The 23,409-nt window shown below is 46.9% G+C and overlaps 1 long non-coding RNA gene across 1 annotated transcript; it reads right to left on the bottom strand.

Annotated features, from left to right (window-relative positions):
• Positions 1-21,041: 21,041 nt before the first annotated feature.
• On the bottom strand, positions 21,042-23,092 carry LOC144180382 (uncharacterized). Its single transcript, XR_013324388.1, has 3 exons — positions 23,009-23,092; positions 22,481-22,567; positions 21,042-21,815 (listed from the first exon to the last, which is right to left on the bottom strand). It is a non-coding gene; the product is annotated as an uncharacterized LOC144180382 (long non-coding RNA).
• Between the last annotated feature and the right edge of the window lie 317 nt (positions 23,093-23,409).

Genomic DNA, 23,409 nt, shown 5'->3' with positions numbered 1-23,409 from the left:
TTCTATAGTCGGGATGAAGTTGTTTCGGTTCCCCGAAAATCCGGTAATTAGTGGTCTTGCTCCCGAAAAAAATTTGAGAAGCCCCGCTGACCAGCAAAAGTGGATATTCTGTGAAGCTATCGGGTTCGCCAAAGTGGACCAACGATGAAACGAATGTCGGATTGGTGCGCCCACAGATGCATGCCCGAGGCGTTTATTATTTGATCGGAATCGCAACAACGATGGGTTTATGGTAAACGCGATACTCTCGATAGCTCGGCCGCCGCATGCGCCATATTTCTAGCAAACTCCATGTATACACAGATTATATTGGCGTTCGCGGGTCACGTTAGTCCAGTATGCTATTTGCACCAGAGACGGCCGTCTACACTTCTTGCTGAATTCAGCAGCTCTTTGATTAGCCGTTTTTAATTATGATGTTATATGAATGTAAGTACTTATTAGGGTAATATACGAATATTTTACGTTTATTTGACTTACTTTTACTTCATTTTATTTATTGTAGTGTGAAAGTCCCCCTAACTTCCCGCCGCTACCTTTTCTGAATAGGCGTTCTCCATGGCTTGACTGCTTGGTTTTCTCACATGCCGTTATATTGCCTCACGCGCGACTCAGCCAGAGGCTTTTTTGCCTGTCCACGGACTGACACCGAAAATCCCGACCAAGGACAGGCTCACTGCTTAGCAGTAACACAGCCGCCAACACCAAGGAGGTACAGTGCTCTTTGCAGAAATCCCAGCTGTTAGTTATCTACCAAGACGTGTCAAATTTCTCCACCCAATCAGAGCATTCAGTTATACTCAGGCACAGAAACGCCCATCCCTCCGGTTCCCGTATTCGGATATTGGGGTAAAATGGAGAGTCGAGCTGGTTGGTGGACATATATTGTCGAAACTTCAGCGCGAACTAGTTTTATAGTTGGCGCTTAAGTTTCAACAACAGATATTGAGGATGCAAATTTAAGCAAACTTTCTCAACTTCGAAATTCTCCGTCCTCGATGTTCATGCCACCCAGGTCGGTCGCATGCTCATTCGGTTAACTAATCGGTGACAGCGAATACCTTAACACTCTCTACCTCGCCTCGTGCAAGCCTTCACACCCTACAAGATAACCTATGCCACCCCATATCTGCAGCTGACTCGCCTTGAAATGAAAAAAAAAAAAACCTCAGTACGATACTGGGCCGTACCTCTAAGCAGGTGCTAAGCATTCTCGGGACGCCTCTTACCCACCGCCTCCTGGAGCTCGGCGTCCATAAAACGGCTGATGAACTTATTGAAGTTCTAAGCACTTCTCATCATCATTGCCTCGCACGCACGCCAACGGGCACTACAATTCTACAACGGCGAGGCCGTACGATCCCATTGAACAACCTACTGCGCAACCCGTTCCTCCCTTATTAAAAGCCGTGATACAGGCACCCCCTCTCCTAAAGAACATGCAAGCGGGCTCCGGAGACGGTCGGCGCCGGGCATGAATTAGGTACCCCACCCGCCTCCCGAAGACCCACCCACATGTCTGGTATACGGACACCTTCCCATATACAGGACGCCGCGCCCTCTGCGCTGCCATATCTAACTTTCCCAATAACTAGGAAATCGCATGCACCTTGCCTTATGGCGACATCACGGACGCCTAAGAGGTAGCCATCGCCCTTGCGGTTATACAGATTGCTCGTGGGGCCTCGACTGGAATCATCCAGACCGCCCGGCAAAACATCACTAACGGCAAGTGTCCGCCCTCTCCCCAGCTGCTCGCATACTACGCACCATCCCCGAGACTCTGCACTCACCTCCCATGCGTCTCCTTCGGGCCCCGCCCACACGGGCCTTGAAGGGAGCGAGGTGGCACATAAGCTGACCTGCGAGCTCAGCAACCAGGCGTCAGATCATCCCGCCTCTCCTTCCCTCTGAGCACCCATCCTTAGTTTTCAAGGCATCCCGACTATAACCACAAAGACACTGGGCGCATTTACCGAAACCCGCACGTCTTACTCACTTGATACCAGGCGACCTTCTCACGGCAAATTCAGACGAGCACCTTCCCTTCCCCAGCACTGTATTGCAGAACACACGCTACCTCGTGCAGCCCGCTCTGCCCGTCCTGCGGAGTCTGGGCCAACATTCAGCACATGTTACGGCAGTGCCCCAACATGCAGACCATCAATTGTATTTACGAAGAATCAGTCTGGGGCCCTCACCGCTCAGACCCATCAAGGACATCCAGACGGCTCTCGTGGCTCTGCCGATTCGGGCGGGTCCTCCGGTGCTCCAGCGGCACCCGCCACAGCAATCACCTCAATGAGCCACCCGGCGACAGGCGCCGCGGTCGGGTCCAAGCTGGACTCGACCGCCGACCCTCTGAGGAAGTATGACGATTTGCATCTTACTTTTTAGCATGGCTTAACAATTTATTCTTTGCTGTTACAGCATAACCGGACAGTGACAAGAATACAGAACTGGTGGCGTGTTACGCGATTGATGTACAACAAAAATAATATCCATGGCGAAACGACGTGCCGCGGAGGCCGCTTTTCTGATGGAGGCGAAAAGCAAAAACACCCGCGTGTTCGAGATTTCAGCGCAGGTTAAAGATCCCAAGGTGGTCAAAAGTAATCCGGAGCCCTTCACTACGGTGCGCCTCATCGCCTGTGAAGCGTCGGCGCGGTAAACGCCACAATCAATCAACAAATCAAACGACGTGCCTCAGAATTTATTATTCTTTCTCGTTTTTGCGAGCAACTTCCCTCTCCAATTTTGGCAACGTCGGAACTACTGCTGCTGCTTTCCCCTCCCCCCTTTTTTGCCCGATCCCTGCTACGCTGCCTTTCTTTTCCTTCTTCCACAGGAGCCAGCCGTTTTGTAGACCTTCTTGCCACTAGTCTCAACGCAAGCCCAGCACAGTCTAGCCGTTGGCTTCGTGCCCTATTTTCCTTCCTAACCGGCTCCTGACTTGATGGAGTGTGGCCCTCGTAGTTTTCTCCTGCAGGCTCCCGTATTCAAGGCGGGCTCGTGGTGGCTATCGGATTTGCCATGTAAAGGAACATTTTTCATCCTGACCCGTCGGGCTCGAGCTACGGGCAAACGGGACTGAAATCCGAGCAAGAAGGATCACATCGGTCCTTGCGTCGGCCGCACGATCAATGCAAGAAGCTTGACTTCGGAGCGTCCCCTCCGCCTTCTACTTCTTCGCGCTCCTCCTTATCTATCGGTAGATGTTCAGCCTCTGCGCATAGACCCCGTGAAAACGACTTCCCACACCCCATCGCAGTTGTTCCTTTCAGAATGCTCCTATTTCGTTTTTGTACTGCGTAGCGCGTGTCTTATCGTAGGCTTTGAGAAAACGGGAGCTCCAAGGTACAACCACAACATTTGAGGAAATTTCTCGGAATCATAAAGCCTATTGTTTTCACTTTTATACGTACTTTTTCTCGAGCGGCTTCAAGGTGACCAGGATAAGAATGAGTATTGGAAAGAGTTTTTCTCTTTTTTTGCGCCAGAAAAGTAGTTGCAGCAGAATGATTGTTATGCGAAGTTCGTGTGCCCGTGCTAGGTAGGGCTGCGCACTTGCGGTTTTAGGGCAATTTACCGACATACAGCTCGCTAGCGGATTTGCCGCGCAGGAACTGCGCCGCCGTGCACAGATTTTTTTGAGACACTAATGACAGAAAGTAGGCACCACTCACGAAACAGTTTTGCTGGCTATAAAAGGGAAGGATTCATTGAACGTCTTTCTTCTAAATAAAGAATGAACCAAACATAAAAATATTACAAAAACAAGGATCTGTCGCTTTAGCTTCCCTACCAGCCTTAAAACCAACTGAAATGTGAAAAGCGAACAGCCCCACATAGTAAGCGAAAGGGGTATAGGGATGGTGTGGGCTCATGGGACACATGCTAATAGGGCACAAGGGGCGTTCTAGCATTTACGCACTCAGTGGCAAACAGAACAGCGCTTTCACCCACTAATTGCATTCGTAATGCGAGCCATAAAGCTTCCGGTTAATGTGAGTTCATTCATCGAGCGCGAGACTGGTGGGATGTGGACGCGGCCGCTGAAACAACGCCTCAAACAGCCTTAACCAGCGCGGTGTCTGGTACCAGGGATAGCAGAGACAGCGGCCGGCGTTGAAATTTCCCGGTAACTGCATCGTTCTCGACAAAAGATGTATAAAGCTAGCTCAGCACAAAGCGTCTCTGGGAGAACTTAAATGCTGCTTCCAGCTGCAGGCTCTCCTCTCTACGCCCCGCTGTCCCCGTCTCCGCTGTGCAGCAGTGGCAGTCAGCTGTTTAGTTTTAATGCTCAACCGCCTGGGTCTTGAATGAGAGGCAAATAGTAAATGTAGGATGTAGCCGTTTTTCTTCAATGTCCCTGCGTGGCCGCACAGCATAAAAGGGAAAGTAGGGGACGGAGGGGTGCAAATTACATGGGGAGTGAAATACGTGCTGCAACTGGTTAGAGAAAAAGAAGTACGGAGATTGCGTAAACGAAGATGAAGGTAACGCGCGAGTGTGATGGCGCATCTAAGTGCAGTCTTTTTATTCCCGTTTATTCTCACCTCTTTCCTGTATTTATTCACTTTTGTTCTTTTAATCCAAATTCCAGTTTTTCCTCTTCTCTCAGTTAGAGCCCATTTCCTGGCCAATCCCCCTGAGTGGGTACGAGCCATTTTTTTGGAACCAACCAACCAACCAAGTGCAGTCCGTCGTCGTTTCCAACGCAGGAAGCAGCTGGCCTGGAATCGCGGTGTCCTCCGCGACTTTTGGGGAAGTGCGACTGACAGCCGCTGCACGAGCGGCCGCACCAGTGGGTAGCGATTTCTGGAGCGTTGCTGGGAAGCGTGATGGGTTGCCTAACGAGCCGCTTGGATTGCGCAAATAATAAAGGCCCAGGCCAACAAGCTTGAAGGGAGGTTGAAATCATGTGGTGGGGCTACCGTTTTCGAGGGGGGGGGGGGGGGGTTTCACAGAGCACAGGATATTTGCACGAGAGGTGAACTCACTACCGACCTGAACTCCCACATACTATGGACAAATCGCGGCGTAACTGAATGCATGGTGCTTCATAACCCTGAACGAATTCCCAGAGAAAAAAAAAACGGGGGGAGGGGGGTTCTCGGGACTAGCTCTCATACAGCGTGGGTTGTGACTTAACTGTGTTTGCCGAATTCAGTGGCTTTCTCTGTTGATCCTCTGGAGCAACGTGGACGCCGAATCCGTGGCCTGGGAGGCCCAACTGGATGGCACCCCCGTCTCCAGGGACGTCAATGATGTCACCGCCTTCGACGATGCCCGCACTGTCCTGGCCCGCAAGGCTCAGAAGATACACCCCGACCACTGTGATGTGAGTGGCCTGGTGGCGCAGCCGCTGCCCGCGCGCATCTGCATGGACTCCCGCTGCCTGCTGCTCTGCTTGCGGCTCGACTTTTTCCGCATGGCAGAGTGCCTCCACCGACAAAGGAGCAAGGGCTCCCCTACATCAGCGGACTGTTCGCAACCAGAGACTCTGGAGCATCTACTCTGCTTCTACACCCGCCCCCCCCCCCCCCCCCCCCCTCCACAACACACACACGGAGTCGAAAGCAAAGCCCCACCGAGCGCTCCAGCATCAAGGCCTTTCCTACACCGGAAAGGAGGACTTTCTATTCCCGAAGGGGCCTCCATCAACCCAACGGGAAATCTTCGCCCGTCTGATACATTACCTTGAGATTACACCCTCACAAAGCGTCTGATGCCAGGACTGCCATGTTAATAAATGATGTTCCAGGACTGACTTAGCCTTATCTTTTATTCCTTATGCTTTCTCTTTCTCTATCTCTCTGACACTCTACTTTATCCTTTCACTCCCCCTCTACTTCCCTTCCCCCGCACTGGGTTGTATGCAGGCGAGCTCTCTGCCGAGCTCAAAAATATCCCCAGTGCACCTTCTTTCCCTTCCTTTTCCCGCAAACCACAAACACGAAAGGTACATGATGAAAGAAATCTGTCGCGTTGCTCGGCATGTGAAAGTTTGTCTGTGTGTACGTGTGGGACATATTCGATCTGCAATGGAGTGGCGACTGAGCTGAACGCGATGGACGTGGTATGTGTCTGTGTGCGACACCGCAGGGCTTTCATGGCGTTGAAATCGTTAGTTCTCCTTTTGGTGAGTTATGCAAAGCGGCATATCCGTAGTGTAGTGCAACAGTTTATCCTAGCTTGTTTTCCTGTTTCAGGCGGCACATAATAGCAACTAAATCTTGTTGCTTCAAAATTGAGCTAGTGTAAAAAAAATCAATGTGTGGGAGGTTTGCACACATTCATGACGTGATGTTTATAGCTAACGTCATGCAAACTCGCTTGCCCTGCGAAAATAATCTGGCGGTATCACATGTTCAACTCGTCAGAAAAAAGCGCACTGAAAAACAATTTCTACAGGGGTTTTTGAAAGATGGAAAGCCGTTTTCATTTGAAAACATCAGTCAATTTTCCCTGTGAGTTCTTTTTGTTGATATTCGTCACGCGCCAGCTGTAATAAAAGAAAATTATAATGTCCCTTCTCATAATCTTGTTTTTATTAGGCTTCGTTCGGCGATAAACCGTGAATCCAATTTGTGTTTCTCCGTGCCCCCAATACCTTCTATTTGATGTCACAAAGCACGGTTTCCTAAGCCCTCAAAAGGAGCAAACAGGATGATACTGTAAGGAATGACCCGTACGGCAGGCGGAAACGTAAGCCGATTTCCTACTCTGTCGATTAACTTTGTTGACACTTAGGGTCGGCGTCCGGCAAGCAGCCGAAACAATGAAACGAAAAGTTTATTCCTACGTTGTTAAGCAGAAGAACATTTTTTCATTGCTGCATGGAAGCAAAGTAAACAACTCAAAAACATAATTCAATACCATGCTTTATTATTTGTGGAAGTCAAGGCAACACCACATGAGTATCTGCGTGGATAATGCTCACTGCGCAAAAAAGAAACCGAAAACGAGAAATAATTGTTTTGGGGGTTTTTGCTTTAGGCGAGGAATAGAAAATTAGAACATCCCAAATATTCATCCGAAGGTAGCGAATAGTGGCCAGGCTTTGCTTATGTTCTAGTTCTTTTTAGAATTAGACAAGATATAATTATACCTAGATATGTAATCGGTTTTTATGTAGAAAATACGGAAATAGAGACGTTGCACAACTGTCATGGTCCCAATGTTTGCGGTCTTTACAGAGCGCAGGTTTGCCTAACTTTTGCGTCATTCAGTGGATCTCACCAGTAAGCCAGCGGCTGAGCTTATTCCTTCAGAACTGGGCTTATTAAGAGCAAAACCGGCAAACGCTGGCTCAGCATCATTGCAGGCGTACGTGGCAACGCCGTTCGCGGGAAACTTCTTTCGCTCCCTTGCTCTTTTTCGTCTGGCTCTCTGTGCCCAGTCCATGCAGTTATGGAGTGCTGCCTGCTCCAGAAGTAACCATCATCCCGCTTACCTAAGGGGTTACACTGGAAGGTTCAACAGTGCTTGGAAGGCTCCTAGGGACATAAACAACACTACCTCACAACAGAAGGATCTCGCCACCCTGTATAGTAGTTGGCCGCCACCCCCCATGACTGACCAACTCAACCCTCGGCCCTCAGTCCCCAGCAGCTGTATAGCACGTTCCCATGGCGGACGTCAGAACAGCCATACAGCAGAGGGGGCTAAAAATCTCTTGGTCTGGACAGGCAGCCTTTGTAAATCCAACCTGGCAGCGTTCAATACACGCACCCTGTTTAGACATTGAAGCTTAGCTGTACTCCTAGAGGAGCTCTCGGACATTACGTGGAATATTGTAGGGTTAAGCGCAGCCAGAAGAACAGGAGAAGGCTTCCTAGAGCTCACTAGACGGCATATTTTGCGCTTCAGTGGGCCTCATGACGAGTTGGAACACGAGGTGGGATTTTAATTCACGGAGAAATAGCGGGAAATATGGAGAGGTTTTTCAGCATTCGCCAGAGAGTCGCGGCGGTTATGAACAAGCCTAAACAAGCGATACAGGTTAAAGATAGTGCAGGCCTATGTGTCAACAAGATGCTAAGGGGATAAGGCCCTAGACAGCTTCTACGAGGACGTCGAATCTGCAATGAAGAGGGCCACAACACTGTTCACAGTGGTGATGGGAGACTTTAATGCAAATGCCGGTACGAAGCGAAAGGGAGGAAGGTCGAAAAAGTCTGGATTTGCAGAGAGAAGTGAGCTGAGGTTGATGAACATATTCTTCAGAAAGCTAAAGAATAGGAAACGGACATGGAAAAGCCCCGACGGTGCAACAAAAAACCAAATTGACTTCATTTTAAGTGACAACCCAGTTATCACCCAAGACATATAAGTGATAAGTAAGATACGGAGCAGCAATAATAGGATGGTTAGATGCAAGCTAAGGCGGAATCTCAAAAGGGAAAGAAGGAAACTCGTGTAAACTAAGGAACCCAGGATAAAGTCGGTCAGAGCCAGATCGCAGGAGCTTGAAATAACTCCTGAAAACACATTACCGCTTATGAACGACCAGAACAAGGTCAGTCTATAGAGAGGCTAAAAACAACCTAACATCGGCACTCAGTGAATCAGCAGCGGCTGTGGGAGAAGCAACATGTAAGGTACAAACTGTAAAGCTAACTAATAAAACGAATGAACTAATTGCCAGCCGTAAGAACATGAAAGTGTCCAGTACGGCGGATCGGGTTGAATTGGCCGAGCTTTCGAAAATGATTAATAGAATTAAAACAAACGACATTCGTCCATGTAACATGACAGTGATCAAGGAAACGGTTCAAATAGGAGGGAGCTTGAAATCAACTTAACAGTAAGCCTAGCCATCGTCAAAGACGGTATGTACACACCCAGACAAGACCATGGTAACATTACGCACAATTTGGAGGAGATAATGAAGCTAACAGAACGATTCTACACCAGTCTGTATGCCAGCGACGTTAGACAAGGGGAAACAACTGAGAGTACAATCAGTACTTGCGATGTCGCACTAGTAACTAACGAATATGTTGGGAAGGCTCTCAAAGGCATGAAAAATAGGAAAAGCTGCAGGTGACGATGGCATAACCGTGGATCTTTTGAAGGAGGAAGGAGATATTGTACTAGAAAAGCTTGCTGTAACATTTTAGGAATGCTTGAAAACTCAAAAAGTGCCCATAGAATCGAGAAACACCGACGTTATTCTGGTTCATAAAAAGGGAGATCCCAAAGACCTCAAGAATTACAGACCCATCAGCCTACTCTCAGTTGTTCACAAGCTATTTACCAAAGTTTTAGTTAGCTGCATAGGTGGCAGCCTGGATTCCCAAGAATCCAGAGAGTAGGCTGCGTTTAGGAAAGGGCACCCAACTATGGATCACATCCATGCCATCAATGAAGTGATAGAAAAATCCTTAGAGTTACCAAACCCGTTTACAAGGAGTATTTATAGATTTTGTGAAAGCGTTTGATCCCGTACTCACCGGAGCCGTGCTAGAAGCACTAAAAGTCCAGGGTATAGAAGAAACCTACGCAAGACTTCTAGAAGACATTTATAAGGAATGCAACGGAAGGATAAGCCTCCACAGGCAAACCGATAAATTTCCGATCCCAAAGGGAGTAAAACAGGGCGATGCCATCTCGCCAAAACTATTCACAGCATGTCTGTAGAGGGTATTGAGAAACCTTGAGTGTGAAAACACAGTATTAAGGATAAACGGGGAATACGCCAGCCATTTGATGTTTGCGGGCGACATAGTCTTGCTGAGTGAGGCTGCCGAACACATGCAAACAATGCTTGATGAATAAAATCGGAAAGCATGGCCCTGGAGCTAAAAATAAATATGAATAATTCTAAAGTAATGAGGAATAGGCATGCCACAAAGGCCCCCTTCAGCCGTGGAAACGATACGCTACACCTAAAAATATATAACTACCTCGTGCAGATGGTTAGTGCTGATTGGCAACGCGAGAGGTACTTCCGGTGCAGAATAGGTATGGTTTGGGGAGCACTCGCCAAGCCCTCCCAAATAATGAAAAGTCAGCTACTTGTGTCCCCCAAAGAAAAATCTGCAATCACTGCATACAGCCGGTGATGACTAATGGAGCTGAAACTTAGCACCTTAGTAAACCATCAGAAAGTAAGCTCAGGTGGGGTCAACAGGTGATGGAACGACTAATGTTAGGAATTACACGCAGGCATGGGAAACGAGCTAACTGGATCAGGCAACAAAATAGCCTAGATGATATCATAGTTCAAATAAAGAAAAAGAAATCGACTTGGGCTCGGTATGTAGTGAGAAGAACCGACGACAGTTGCACAATTAGGGTAACAGAGTGGATACCAAGAGATGGGTCTAGAAGAAGGGGAAGGCCAGTAACAAAGTGAAGGCATGAAACAGAGAAATTCCGGGCTAAACTGTGTAATTGATTGATTGTAGGATTTAAGGCGCCGATGCAACGCAGGCGATGAGGCGCGCCGTAGTGGAGGGCTCCGGAATAATTTTGACCATCTGGGGATCTTTAACGTGCGCCGAAATCTCGTACACACGGGTGTTTTTCTTTTCGCCTCCATCAGCAAAGCGGCCGCCGTGGCCGGGAATCGAACCCGCGTCCTGGAGCTCGCAGCACAACGCCTTAGCCACTGAACCATGGCGGCGGGTTTAAACTATGGCCTTGAGCAGCGCAGGACAGGAGCGGTTGGAGGTCAGTGGGAGAGGCCTTTTGTCCTACAGTCGACCTGAGTAGGATGATGATGATGATGGTGGTGGTGGTGGTGGTGGTGGTGGTGCTGAGGCTTGATTTGTTGCTGTCAATATTTTTACCGGAACGGAAGGCTCTAGAGCCCAACAAAGTACCCGAAGAGAGTGACAAAAAACGACCAATAACATTTCCTAAAACCGGTGAGCTTTTCAAACTACCGTTACTTGTAGGTTGTTATGTTTGTTAGCAGAGATTATTCCCTAACGTTTAAAGCACTAGCGATCCCCCACAGAAAGCTGTATTGACCGAGTGCCAGTTATACCGCATAGCGACGCAGGGAGTCTTTGAGACACGTAATCCTAGCCGTGTCTGGCCGCTCAGCTTGTGTGGTTATCTTTCAAGCGTTTTATCAGAAATCGATAGTGCCAGTTCACGATACGCAGCCGGCAATTGCGCTGTTCCGAATAAGAAAGCAGTTGAAAGTAAAACTGCAGTGCGGGATAAGCGGTATGGGACGAGGTGGCACGTGTTTTTAATTGCCCCGTCCGGCTGTATGACCCCTACAGCGGGCTGCTTCTGGGGCTACAAACAACAGACGGTAAAAGTACAATGAACAAAGATAACGAGAAAACATCAACTTAGTGAAATTACAGAGCAAAGGTTCACAACCAGTGTAGAGTTTGCGGCTGTAAAGACGTTGTTACTGCCAGAGGCGGACCCGCTGCGTTATGGCACCACGGGCAGTCATCTAAAGATATTTATGGGGGGGACAAGAAAGGAGCAGAAGAGGACAGGATAAAAGTCTTCTGCTGTGGTAAGTGACAGCGATATAACAGCAAACTTTTGTGCTGTGCTGTGGCTTTGGGAATAAATCATGCGGCACTGCGGTGGTCCTTGTCCCCCTCCACCTTATACTAGGCTTTCTCTTCCGTTATATTAGCTAGCAATACTAGTCTTCCTCCTGAGTCACTAAGAGTAAGCGAGCGTTTGTGACTCGATTTATTTTATATAAGCGTCCTTCCCTTCTCAGAAATGAGAAAAAAAAACGTTTCAATGAGTTTCATGTAGGTGTAAATCAATTAGGCGAAAGACCCAGGGAGTGACGGTTCTCGAGGGTTCAGAAAGTTGTTGAAAACGGTAAATCCGTTGGAAATATTTGAATAGGACGCAAATCAGAGCTGGGAGGAGGAAAGACTGGTTGATATGAGGGACACAGTCTTCCTGTCTACGTGACGAATTACTACGGGGAGAAACGAGACAGTAAAAGAGAGAAAAAGGGAGAACCGCCGTTTCACGTCACGATTTCCATGGTACCGTTTAGTATCAGGGATAATACTTACGTGATGGTGGGGTCGATACGAAGCTGTACTGTCGAAGTCGCTGACGTGATTGATTGATTGTAGGTTTTAATGCGCCGACGCAGCGCAGGCGATGAGGCGTGGCGTAGTGGAGGGCTCCGGATTAATTTTGACCCCCTGGGGATCTCTAACATCCGCCGAAATCTCGTACACACGGGCGTTTTTGCTTTTCGCCTCCATCAGAAAAGCGGCCGCCGCGGCCGGGAATTGAACCCACGTCCTCGTGCTCAGAAGCGCAAAAAGTTACTGGCTGGTTATGAGGACAGCCTGAATGCACCGTATTTTCTGATACATGAGACGGAGAGAACGGCCCTCGGGTACAAACTTTGCGAGAATTGTATGAAATTTTTGACCCGTAATCAACCCGTACACGTCTAATACCGCGTACTTGTAAAAAGAATGGCGGCTTAAGCACTTAAAACGTGGAATTTGAGTTTGATTTTAGAAACATTTGTGGGTGAGGAGTTGAAGGAGTTTGCTGAAGTGCGTCACCGTCAACGACAACGAGATGAGTTCAAGGGTGTGTGCCTGGTAGGCATTTGTTTTAACAAATTATTCGTAATTGTACTCCCACTGTTAAAACAGGGTTTAAAATTTCCTTAATGGTGGACATATAATTTGCACCTTAATCATTTGCAAAAATAATATTTTTATATCCGACGGTCCAAAAAGCCGAAATGATAAACCGTGCTTATGGTCTGCAGTTTTTTCCAGGCACTGTTCGTAAACAATATTACGTTAATTATCACCTCCCCAAAGCACTAAAATTTCAAAGACCGGGTCCTCTCATCCTGCTTGATTGCCCCTTTCTTAAATATTTAAAACAGCAAGTACCTCGAAGCATACGTTAGCGATCATTACAGTTGATTATAACAGCGTTCCCATAACGTTTAACAACAAAAAGCCATCTGGAAACTTTAGTATCAGTACCTGCAAGGACGGAAGTGCATTCGAATCGAGACATCCCGACCAATTTAGCGTAACGAAGGGGGGCTTAGGTTTTTGAAAGTGTTAGAAAAACAACGTTTGCGCGAGTTTCTTGTTAATTCGAAAGTTTGCCCTGTCGCATAATAAATGAACGCGCTCGCAGATACGCGACAATTTTACGCTTGAAATCCCGCAATCGGCGTAAGGTTCCTAGCAAGTATTCGGAAATGTTTTTAAAGTGGCTCTCAGATGTTTAATGCTTGATAATACTTCGACTTAATGTCTAGTGCTAACAAAAGTCAAGTTAAATAATTTATCTTTGAAGGAGCTATTACTTTTGTTATAGTCGTCTCATAGTGACCATTGCCGCCTTATATCTGATCCATGTATGGGGACATAAAAGCCGTGTAGAAACTATAATAAATAGTACGAAGCAAGTTGTCCTCTTTGTTAAGACCATTAGTGTTCGCACTTCTGAGCCTTTTGCCGCGCATTGAACCATGGTCGAGCAAGCCAACTGGATTGTACTTACATATACCTTAATTAAGCAACAGTTTGGGTTCACTGCAGGAATATTTAACCTCAGGGGCACATGAACATAGGTATGCTTTGTACGTTTGTTAGGGCTTCACTGTGTCAAAGCTGGTTGGTCATCACGTACGAATGCTTTTCGCCGCGCACAGGTGAGGCCGGTAAAGCTATACGAATGAAAGCTTGAAAATAAATTGCGCTACAAAGGGCGAGGGTGAGTGGAAAAGCAAACCATCAAGCAAACAAGCGATAAGGTAAATGCACATGACAAAGCTATGTAGAAAACATCAAGAAGAATATATATATACTGCCCCACATTTTTAATGCTTTTTTTTCTTGCCTGTCTCGCTCCCCTTTGAAACGATCTTTATTATTTTGCTGCTTGAATTCATTGAATAGGCTTCAAGTTTCTTCTATGCGCCGAATTCTTGGAATGCGGATAACGCGGCTTTTCGGAGAACTGAGATAAATATACGAAAACAAGCGAGACACCTGATCTGAACGCCAAACAGAAAGGGAAATAAAATATAGGCAAGAAAATGTGTGCCCAGGGAATCCGGTGGCTAAGAGCAGATCAATACGATTACCGACTGCTCCATAATGGAAAGATTTACAAGAGTTTCAGCAAGAGTTAGAAAAAAAAGTAGAATGAACAGCTAAGAAACATGGCGCGTATCTTAAGAGTTTGTCCTTTCTGAACGAAACCGTTAATCCTATTGAAGTCTTTCAAGGCTTTGCGGGGGCCGCACAGAGTGCGCGTAAGCTGAATGCCTCTTTCTGTCCGCAGTGTTTGCTCTCTTAGAGTCGAGTTCACGCACCGCTGTTGATCTAATACATTTGAGTGTCGCCGCGTTTGTGTTTCAAGATGGATAGCTTGTGCTGTATGTGGCTAACGCGAAGCCGTGAACCTAGGCTACAACGGGCAGCACACAGGAGTGGACGTCTCCCAGATGTCACCTTGCTAGGCGCGTGTGCGGTGTATACGTTCTCCTTCCCAATGCCATTTAGGTAACGTAACTCACGCATACTGTGGCCTAAAAACTAACAAATAAAAACGTGGTACGACGACCAATTCTTCAAAGACGAAATATATTACTCATGAGCATGATAAGTGAGGAGATACAACGTTCGTTTCCACCTTTACTGGTGGCATACAAGTTTGACTAATGGTCACTTAAGGATTGGAAACAAAGCTCGCGATAGTTCTGCCACAGGCGAATACGAATAGTAGAGGGACTGCAGCCGAAGTGAGATCGTTTCCCTAGCCAAAAAAAGAAATTTGGGTCCGTTGTTTTGGGTTCATATTTATGAGCGCTGAAAGATGAGACAATGAGTACAGACTATACACGGGGTGAGCGCTGACTGACAAGTGAAAATTTTATTTGGGGGGAAAAAGAACACTCTAGGATTGTCCGCGCTACTTGCAGATAGGTAAAAAAATATATTGACATGCTGCCACAATGGCTGGCATCAGTGTGGTCCTTATCTGCACGTTGCATGCGGAGTCCAGTGCATTCATTTTTTGTTCGAATAAAATATTTAGTTTTCACTCAGCGCTCGTCCCGCGTATAGTCGGTCCTCTTTGTCTCATTTATGTGCGCTGTTTAATATATGTTTCTCACGGTTCTCCATTCTTACGCTTTTGGCGGACGGCAGGGGTTCAAGGACAAGATACCGGAAGCAAAGGAAGGCCTTTTTTCTTCTTCACAAAACGTCGCCACTCGACATAGATACAGCTAAATACACAGGTTCACTTCTAGTTACAGAACAAACCAAAGCAGGGTACTGGGGTGTGTAGCCCCTAACCCGTGACATGAAATGAAGGCGGGAGCACGGTCAGCAGCAGGCGAGGTGCTGGAGGCGTTGGAGTGCAGAGCAGTTCCACATCAGGTGTTCTACTGTAGCCTGCTCTACCGGAGTGAGGCAGTAAGCGCGTGTCGACGTAGATACTGAATAAAGATAGAGTGGTCAAGGGTCTTCATCGCAGTTGATGTTAACAAGTTTATATTAATCTCGGAATGGGTGAATGTACAGATTTATAAGTCGGACATGGCTTGAAAACATATTGAAACAACTGTGACGTCATTACGATGGTTGCGGACGTGGCGGCGAACAGAGCGCGGTGTTTTTCTCCTGCCTAACATTGTAGAGAAACTACGACACTCCAACATTTTCGCTTAATACAAAAATATTGCATACTTTAAACTGCACAGCGCCACCACAAAATAGGACTTGGGCAAGTTAACTTCAATTTCTTTATCTCTTCACCAGTATGGAAAACGATGCACTAAGAACACCGTGCGACTTGACGTAGCCCATGGTGCCAGAGAAGCAGTGTCAAACTTCCCGCTTATTTACAAAAACAAAAATATTAAAGGCGTTGAGAACTCTTCGGAACGGCATGACCAAAAACAAAACCGGAAACATACGAAGTGTTAGATCAAGCAGTGCAAGTGAAAGCACACTCGCAAAAGCAAAGTGCAAACGCAAATACAAAAACACAAGGAAACTACTAAATTGAATAGCTACAAAAGCGGAAACCTTAGGGCATCTCGTTAACCATAACCACCTAAGAAATCACAGGTAGGAGACTTCTTGTACAAATTAGCAGTCATGCGGACCTACGTTTCATGACTGCGAGGCAGGTAACCTCATTTTATGTACTAAGTCAGCAGCTCAATTAGGCAAAAACATCGGTTACGTTCCATGTTATAGTATAGTATAGTATAGTATAGTATAGTAAATAGTATCAGATAGTATAGTATATTACAATACAATATAATATATTATAGTATTGTGTAGTATAGTATGGTATAGTAACGTAAATTAAACAAGTATAGGTTCGGCGTAACTTGCGAAGCGCGGACGTGGCAAAGCAGCAAAGATTCACGGACAATTCTTTTTTTGTTGCTAATCGAATTTCTTTGCTTTTCTATTGCGGATGTGGGACCTGTTCCTTCGGCCTCAAGTCCGTCGATGCGTTGGTGAAAGGGGTAGAACCGTTCCCTCACATTATGAAAGCGAAAGCCGTACTACGCCAACCCTCGCAAGGTCACTCACCGCGCTGAAATGACCTTGAGCTGCCGGAACGCAAGCGTTGCTCATGTGACGTCGCACCCGGAGCCGCGCCTCGGTACCACTTTGACTAGGTGACGGTTTAAGGACTGTTTTGTCGGCGCTTGGTCGCTCAGTGTCTTCGCTGGTGGCGCGTCACCGCCGGAGCGCAAGTGTGGCAGGTGAGTCATAACTTTTATAAAACACCGTGTGCACAGTCTCTGCAAAACCAAGTCAAGCATACCTTTCTCTCGTGATAACTAGGTTTTCAAGAGTTCAACCTGATTCGTTTTCTTCTCTGCCTATTCGCTTGCCAACAACGAGTTTCTCAAAAATTTATTTGCTCTCTTTTGAGGAGTTCCTGGGGAATAGGATTGAACAGCACCAAACCACCACTATCGCGTCACAAACCTGACTCGGGAGGAGGGAAAATCGTTCGCAGAGGATAGATGGGAAAGGCGGGCAGTGCTTATCGTCGCAGCGACGACTTCCGCACCGGCCTGCCGAAATTAGAGCTCACGACAAGTCAGCTTCGTCCGCTTCCCTAAGAATCAATATTTATGCATGAATAAATAGGCATATAAAACGCGGAGAAATTACGTCATACCCCATTGGTCAGTTTCCTATGCCGATATTGTCAGTGTCTGTGCCACAAAACGCAGATGCGGTACGGATCCCTCCCCATTCGCTCCAACAGAAGCTTCTACATATAGGCGACTAGCGGAGTGTTAGGCTTGCAATAAATCAGTGGCGTGTTGAAGCAACGCGATGGGCGTAATCAATTAGTCCGGTGCGAGTCGTTGTCCAAACTGCGTTCTTCCGGCTGAGTGCTTTGGGTGCCACCGGGCCATCTGGGAAAGATTTTGCCTGCCCTCGAAGCTGCTCAATCGACGCAACCCGGAAACGAGAATAGGAAGTAGATTTTTCATAGTTCCGGGCTGGCCAACACCCACTCCGGGACGATCTCGTTTGCTTTGACCGACAACTTCCGACTGTCAGCTTACAATTGCGCCAAATGCGCTCTCACCTCGGAGTCGCATTTTCCTCCTGTTTTGAAACCTACTTCCGCTTCTATATCAGAGAGAAAGCTGGGTCTGGCTTTCCTTTCACCATAGCAGCTTACATTCCATAAAGGAAGGCTTTTGTAGCGAAGGTGGAAGCTTTGCCCCGTGATAACTTGCTGTAAGGCGCGCTCGCATCTTCCGCTTGACTCGTCCCTCCGACTTCGCGCTAATCTTCGCAACTCCCGGGGAGAAGATGACGGCTCCAGTCTGGTCACCAGTTCATTCAGGCGCGTTGCGCTCCGTCAAAGGAACACCACTTCGTTGGGATTGGGAGCACTTCCGGGTTGCGAGGTGGCATATAGATGTTAAGCAACACTATAAGCTTATCTTTTATACCTGCCTCGTAAACGAAGCAGTTTCGTAACCAAAACTGTCTTGTTCAAAAAATTTTTTTTTTGTTGATACTAGCGCAAATGCACCGCTATTTCGTCTTTTCGTCGAAGTAATTAGGCCTCAGTATGAAAATTTATTGAGTTTCAAGCTTGGCGCACATCCACCCTAATGTAATGTTGCACAGGGTTAATTAGGAGGAATATAAGCTGAGGGAAATGGTAAAGAGTTTCACGATGTTTACACCATGGTTAGCTATTTTGACCGCAGGACGAGGGCTTCTTGGACTACCCAGGAGGCCCATTGGGGTGGGAGGGGGGGGGGGACACTGAACTTTTACCACCTGAAGCTCGTCACAATAAATATTATTTTATTTACTGCTGAACTCCTGGAAGCGCAGCAGGTAAACCAACTCTCCCGCCTGGCGCTGACACCTACCGGCAGAACGGTCCTCCGATCTCTGGATCGACCAACCCCTCCACCAGCAGAGACACTCCAGCATCTCCCGCAACCTATACGTAGCTTCATCAGAGTAACCCCCATACCGCGCCACATGCACCCAGAGTACAACAAGGGCCGCCGTGAAGCTCGGGTCAATTACCTCAACAGACGTTATTCTGGCCAACCAGACAGCAGATACACCGACATCGCGCACTGCAATTTCACATCTCGTGCCACCCTGGCAGTCACGGATTCTACAGGTGCTATACTCACCTCGGCCACCTTACCTAACACCACAACCGCAACAGCAGAAGCAACCGCCATAGCCCTGGCAGCCACCACCACTACAAGTACGGGCCACCTCACCATCTTAACAGACTCTCAGCAGGCCTGCCGCTACTACCTTCTTGGCCGCATTCCCTACCAGGCTCTCAAGATACTTCAATCCCTCAAGACTCCCCCAACCATCCAGATAGTGTGGACACCTGGGCATGCCTTCCTACCAGGGAATGAGGCGGCACATGCCGCTGCCCGTGAGCTCATTTTCCGGGATTCCCGTCCAAAGACAGACGACTTGGCATCCGCCCCATCCCTCCACCCTCTGCCACTCAGATACACCGACCTGCTTGCCCACTACCGCCACACTCGTTTCCACTTCCCCCCTCCCCACCCGTCGCTCACTACAGCAGAGGCCCGGACGTGGCGCCGGCTACAGACAGGCACATACTTCAACTGTACCGTACTGTCGCACATCTCCCCTACCACATTCTCCTACTTCTGCCATTCCTGCAACCTCCCCGCCACAACAGCCCATCTTGTATGGTTCTGCCCGCACCATCCCGATCCCCTCCCTTCCCCATCCCCTGAGCGGTGGGAACGCGCGCTGACCAGCCTGCACCCGGAGGACCAGCAACGCCTGATCAACCGGGCCACCCGGGCTGCGGAAGCGCGCGGCTTCCTGAACTGAGGACGCCACCCACCTTCTTTCTTTCTTTTTTTGCTCAATAAAACGTTTTGCCTCCTCCTCCTCACTCCCTCACTCATTCAAGAAAGGGCTGGTGTGGGTGAAATCAGCATGAGAAAGGGGGAATTGGAGAGGTTACACATGTACTTTCGGGCAGGCGTCTGTCTAGGCTCGTAGCAACGTTTTAAGCGCGGAGCACATTATGGGCCCGGGTTGTCGTCATGGCTCGTCCGGGATCACGGCGTCCCACACCTAAAAACAGAGGCTTCGAAAAGAATGCCGTTTCCCCTGGTGGGGATCAAACCTGGATTCCTCGCGTTACGAAGCTAATGTCTACTCCATTGCGCAGCAGACGCATACGTTACGCATATGCAAAGTGATGAAGGTGACCTTTACGCTGTGCCGTTGCCAGGGACGCTGCCATTGCTGGGCCTCAAATAAGTACACAATAATTCTAAAAAGTAAACCAATGAATTAACGCAAAATTTACCCTGAAATATAGAAAACTCAATCCAGGGTCTCTTTATAGGCCTTTCCAGGTGCTGCGGCACCCTCTCTTGACTACTTTCGGTATCAACGTCAGCCACAGCCCCTCTTGAGCGGGAAGGTAAGTATAACGCCGCCTGTATCAGGCATTTTTATACAGGCGGCGTTGCAAAGAACAACACACACACAAGGTACACTCTAAGCTGGGTAACCCTTAATAGAGGTATACATTTTCGAATTTTTGTAACCTATAATTTATAAGGTACAAATGTAACCTATACCTTCGTAACCCTTATATACGTATACACGTAAGGGTTACTCAGTTATCGGTTACTTTGCCGCTTTCAGCATGTATACCTTTATATAAGTTACATCTACCGCCGTCCAAGGTCACACACCTGGAAGGTGTCATGTTGCGCGCCAGGCGCGCTTTCGCCGGCGCCGCTGCGGCGACGCCCCAAAGGCGCCTTTCCCGCGTGGTAAACAAATATCGCGTTAGTGGAAGACGATATGTGCGACCATGCTGTCCATTGCGCCGTCTAAACTTTTGCGCCGGGTGTCTTTTGTCCGTCCCTTGAACAAACTTCCGGCCACACTGCTGCGGCTAAAAGAGAGGTTACTTTTACAATTCCTAATATTGCGGTACTAAAAAGCTGGAAAATGTTGTCTTAATATATATGCATTGCATTACCTGTTCGATAATCGTTACCAAAGTTGTCACCCAAAAATCTTTGTGAGTATTGGCAACGCTTAAGTCTTATAAACAGGCATAACTAAATTTAATGTTCGCATCAGCTTTGTGCCGTTTAAGAAACCAGAATCAAACATGCATGATAGGTCTTTTAATAAATTGCGGGTATGAATTTTAGCTTTAGTTAAACAACATTAGGCTTTAGTGAAACCAAGCTTTAGTGGAAACATGCTCTTGATAGCATACTTCAAAAGGACGCCAAAGTTATAACATAGCCTTAAGCCCAAAATTCTTGTCTGACAACTTAGGCCATGATTATCAAAAGAGAATTGAAGTACATGCACACATATTTGCGCATTTAACAGGAGCACATTTTAAAAATTTTGGCATCAGTAGTTTTGAACATTCACATTTATTATTATGAAACACCTGTGGGCTATTTATTAAAAAGCAAAGCTGCGAACCACCATAATGTAATTATCGTTCCTTAATGAATATTAGACGAGTGCGGATTCCTGGGCGAACTGGTGTTTCCTATATTGCTTTAGACTTCCAGGTAAAACTCGGTTTATTCATATATCCTTATTTAACCTATTTAATAAATGTTACGTGAACAGCTTCACAAACATGGCCAAATATACAGATTCTTTACCTCAATATTTGATGTATGCAAAGTATTTCAAATTGTTTGGTACTGCAATTGAACAATTTCAGACGAATTCGAGTTTGAGCTACATATATAAGATGGTTCTCAGAGGTGCACTTTCCCAGTACAGCGTTATTGTCATGGTTCCCCACAGAAAAAACACAGAATGTGGGAAAGTAGAAAGAACATTTATTACAAATTCACTGTTTATACAAAGCAGTGTTTATGGCTATGTTCCCTGCATTCTCTGTTTCACTGAGAGTCTAATATTACACTGGAATTCACTTGTCTTTACGAATCCATCTTTACACTTCCCTCTTAGGTACCTCTTTACAGTTCCACCTGAGTTGTGATTCCCACGCCAAGTTATGGTTTTTTATGCAGCACTAACAACTTTCTAGGCCAATTGCGATCTGTCTTTTGGACAAACTTTAAATGGGATCTATAATTTCCTGCATGAAAAAAGGCGCTTGGAAACATTCAGAGATAAGCTTCGCAATTTACGTAGTACACAAGCAGGCACAAAATCAGGGCACGCTGAAGATTTCCCCGAGGTCATCTGAATGACTTGTTCCCTGCTGCCGCAGATGGAGGTATATATGTGAGGGGCCGTCACTTGGATTTCCCCACCTTGAAGAGCCATCTACAGAAAATTTCAGAAAAAGAACAAAATCCAGTGTACCATAAGCCCCTCAACCAAATCACAGGCATGTGAAGTACGAAAACTATATTGCACGAAAATGAAGACGGAGACCAGAGAATGAAATGAAAGGTCACACCAGAGAAGGAGTGATTTAGGGCCTTTCAAATAATTTCACATCATTTCAGTAATCGTTACACAGAGTAATTTGGCCTCATTGTTCACAACAACGCAAAGCCACTATAGTCATATCGGCCAACCTTCCCGAATTTTAATCGTGCCGTGTTCCTGTTTATCTCGCGAAATGTTTCTGCATGCTCACCCAGAACAGGCAGAAACTTTGGGCTACGAGATAAACTGACATACGTTTGCAAAAGAGAAAGCAAAAACATTTCCGCACCTTCATGTGGAATCACTACTACACGCAACAGAGCGAACGTCGCCCTAAACCCAGGAAACGTGCTTTCACGATGCTGACGCCGTCTGCGTCACATTTTTCGCTGTACTTAAACATCTGCCTCCGCCCCCCCCCCTCCCCCCCTTGTACTGGCAGTTTCATTTTGAACGAGGATCCCACGTGGAAGCCGAAACGTTTTTCATTTCAGTAAGGTGTTCTTCTACCAGTGGTTTCTTCCTCGGCTATTCGTAAAAAGGAATCGACAACTTACATTTTTTCTTCGTTGAAATGTGTTGTGGGATAGGATACATCTAGAACTTGCGCCGATCTTCAAGTGGCATTCCCGGGAGGTCTGTACCTGTAATGAATCAAAGGGTTACTTGGGTTAAAATTTAATAGGCTTTAGAGCTGGGCAGTTGGTATACATTCATAATGAAAGAAGACCCCAAACTTGACAAGACGAAGAAAAGAACACAGCACAAGCCCTCACTAACAACTGGAGCTTTCTTAAAGAGCTCTTTTCGAAAAAGAGTTCTTGTTGGCTCTGCAAAAACTGAAAAACTACAAAGCTCCATGCTGGGGAAATCGTTATGTGCATTCATAAAGTTCATGTAGTAACGAACTGATAGAAAGAGTCATTAAACATGAGGCGAAATAAGATACGAAATATAACATCATAACACTTGAAGTAAGGCCTCGCATTTTTACAAGTGAATCATACTTTTGTCTGCGCAGGCCTGGGTGCCATCTTTACAAAGAATATTTGAATGAATGAGTTTTAGTTATTGCATTTTCATACCGTTGTTTCCACGGAAATCAGACTGCATTTCAAGTTGTCTCATGTGCAGGGGAGTTCTGGTTGTCAGCTCAAGGAACACTGCCTGCAAGAAAAACAATAGTGCTCATAAGTCATAGCATAGGTAGCCAGATGCAACCACACTTTTCCTACAGCCAGGAACCGATGAGGGTGCAGCACCCATTTTTACACCTGCACTTGTCTCTGTGTAATTCGTCACAATTTCTGTATCATCGAAAAACAACAACAATCAAGCAGCCTGCATGCTGGCTCATACATGCCACCATTCTGTAAATCGCTTTACTGCACTACACTAGTATAACGCGAGACAACCATTTGCCCTGCAATACCACGCGAATAAATAAACGACTGATTTGTGCGAATGGGAATAATAAACCCACTTA

The sequence above is a fragment of the Haemaphysalis longicornis genome, unplaced genomic scaffold (genome assembly GCF_048455015.1).
Source record: "Haemaphysalis longicornis isolate Haplotype H1 unplaced genomic scaffold, Haemaphysalis longicornis Haplotype H1 scaffold_4, whole genome shotgun sequence".
Lineage (NCBI taxonomy): Eukaryota > Metazoa > Arthropoda > Arachnida > Ixodida > Ixodidae > Haemaphysalis > Haemaphysalis longicornis.
Note: the sequence above shows the minus strand (reverse complement) of the source record. Positions and strands in the feature narration are given on the sequence as shown.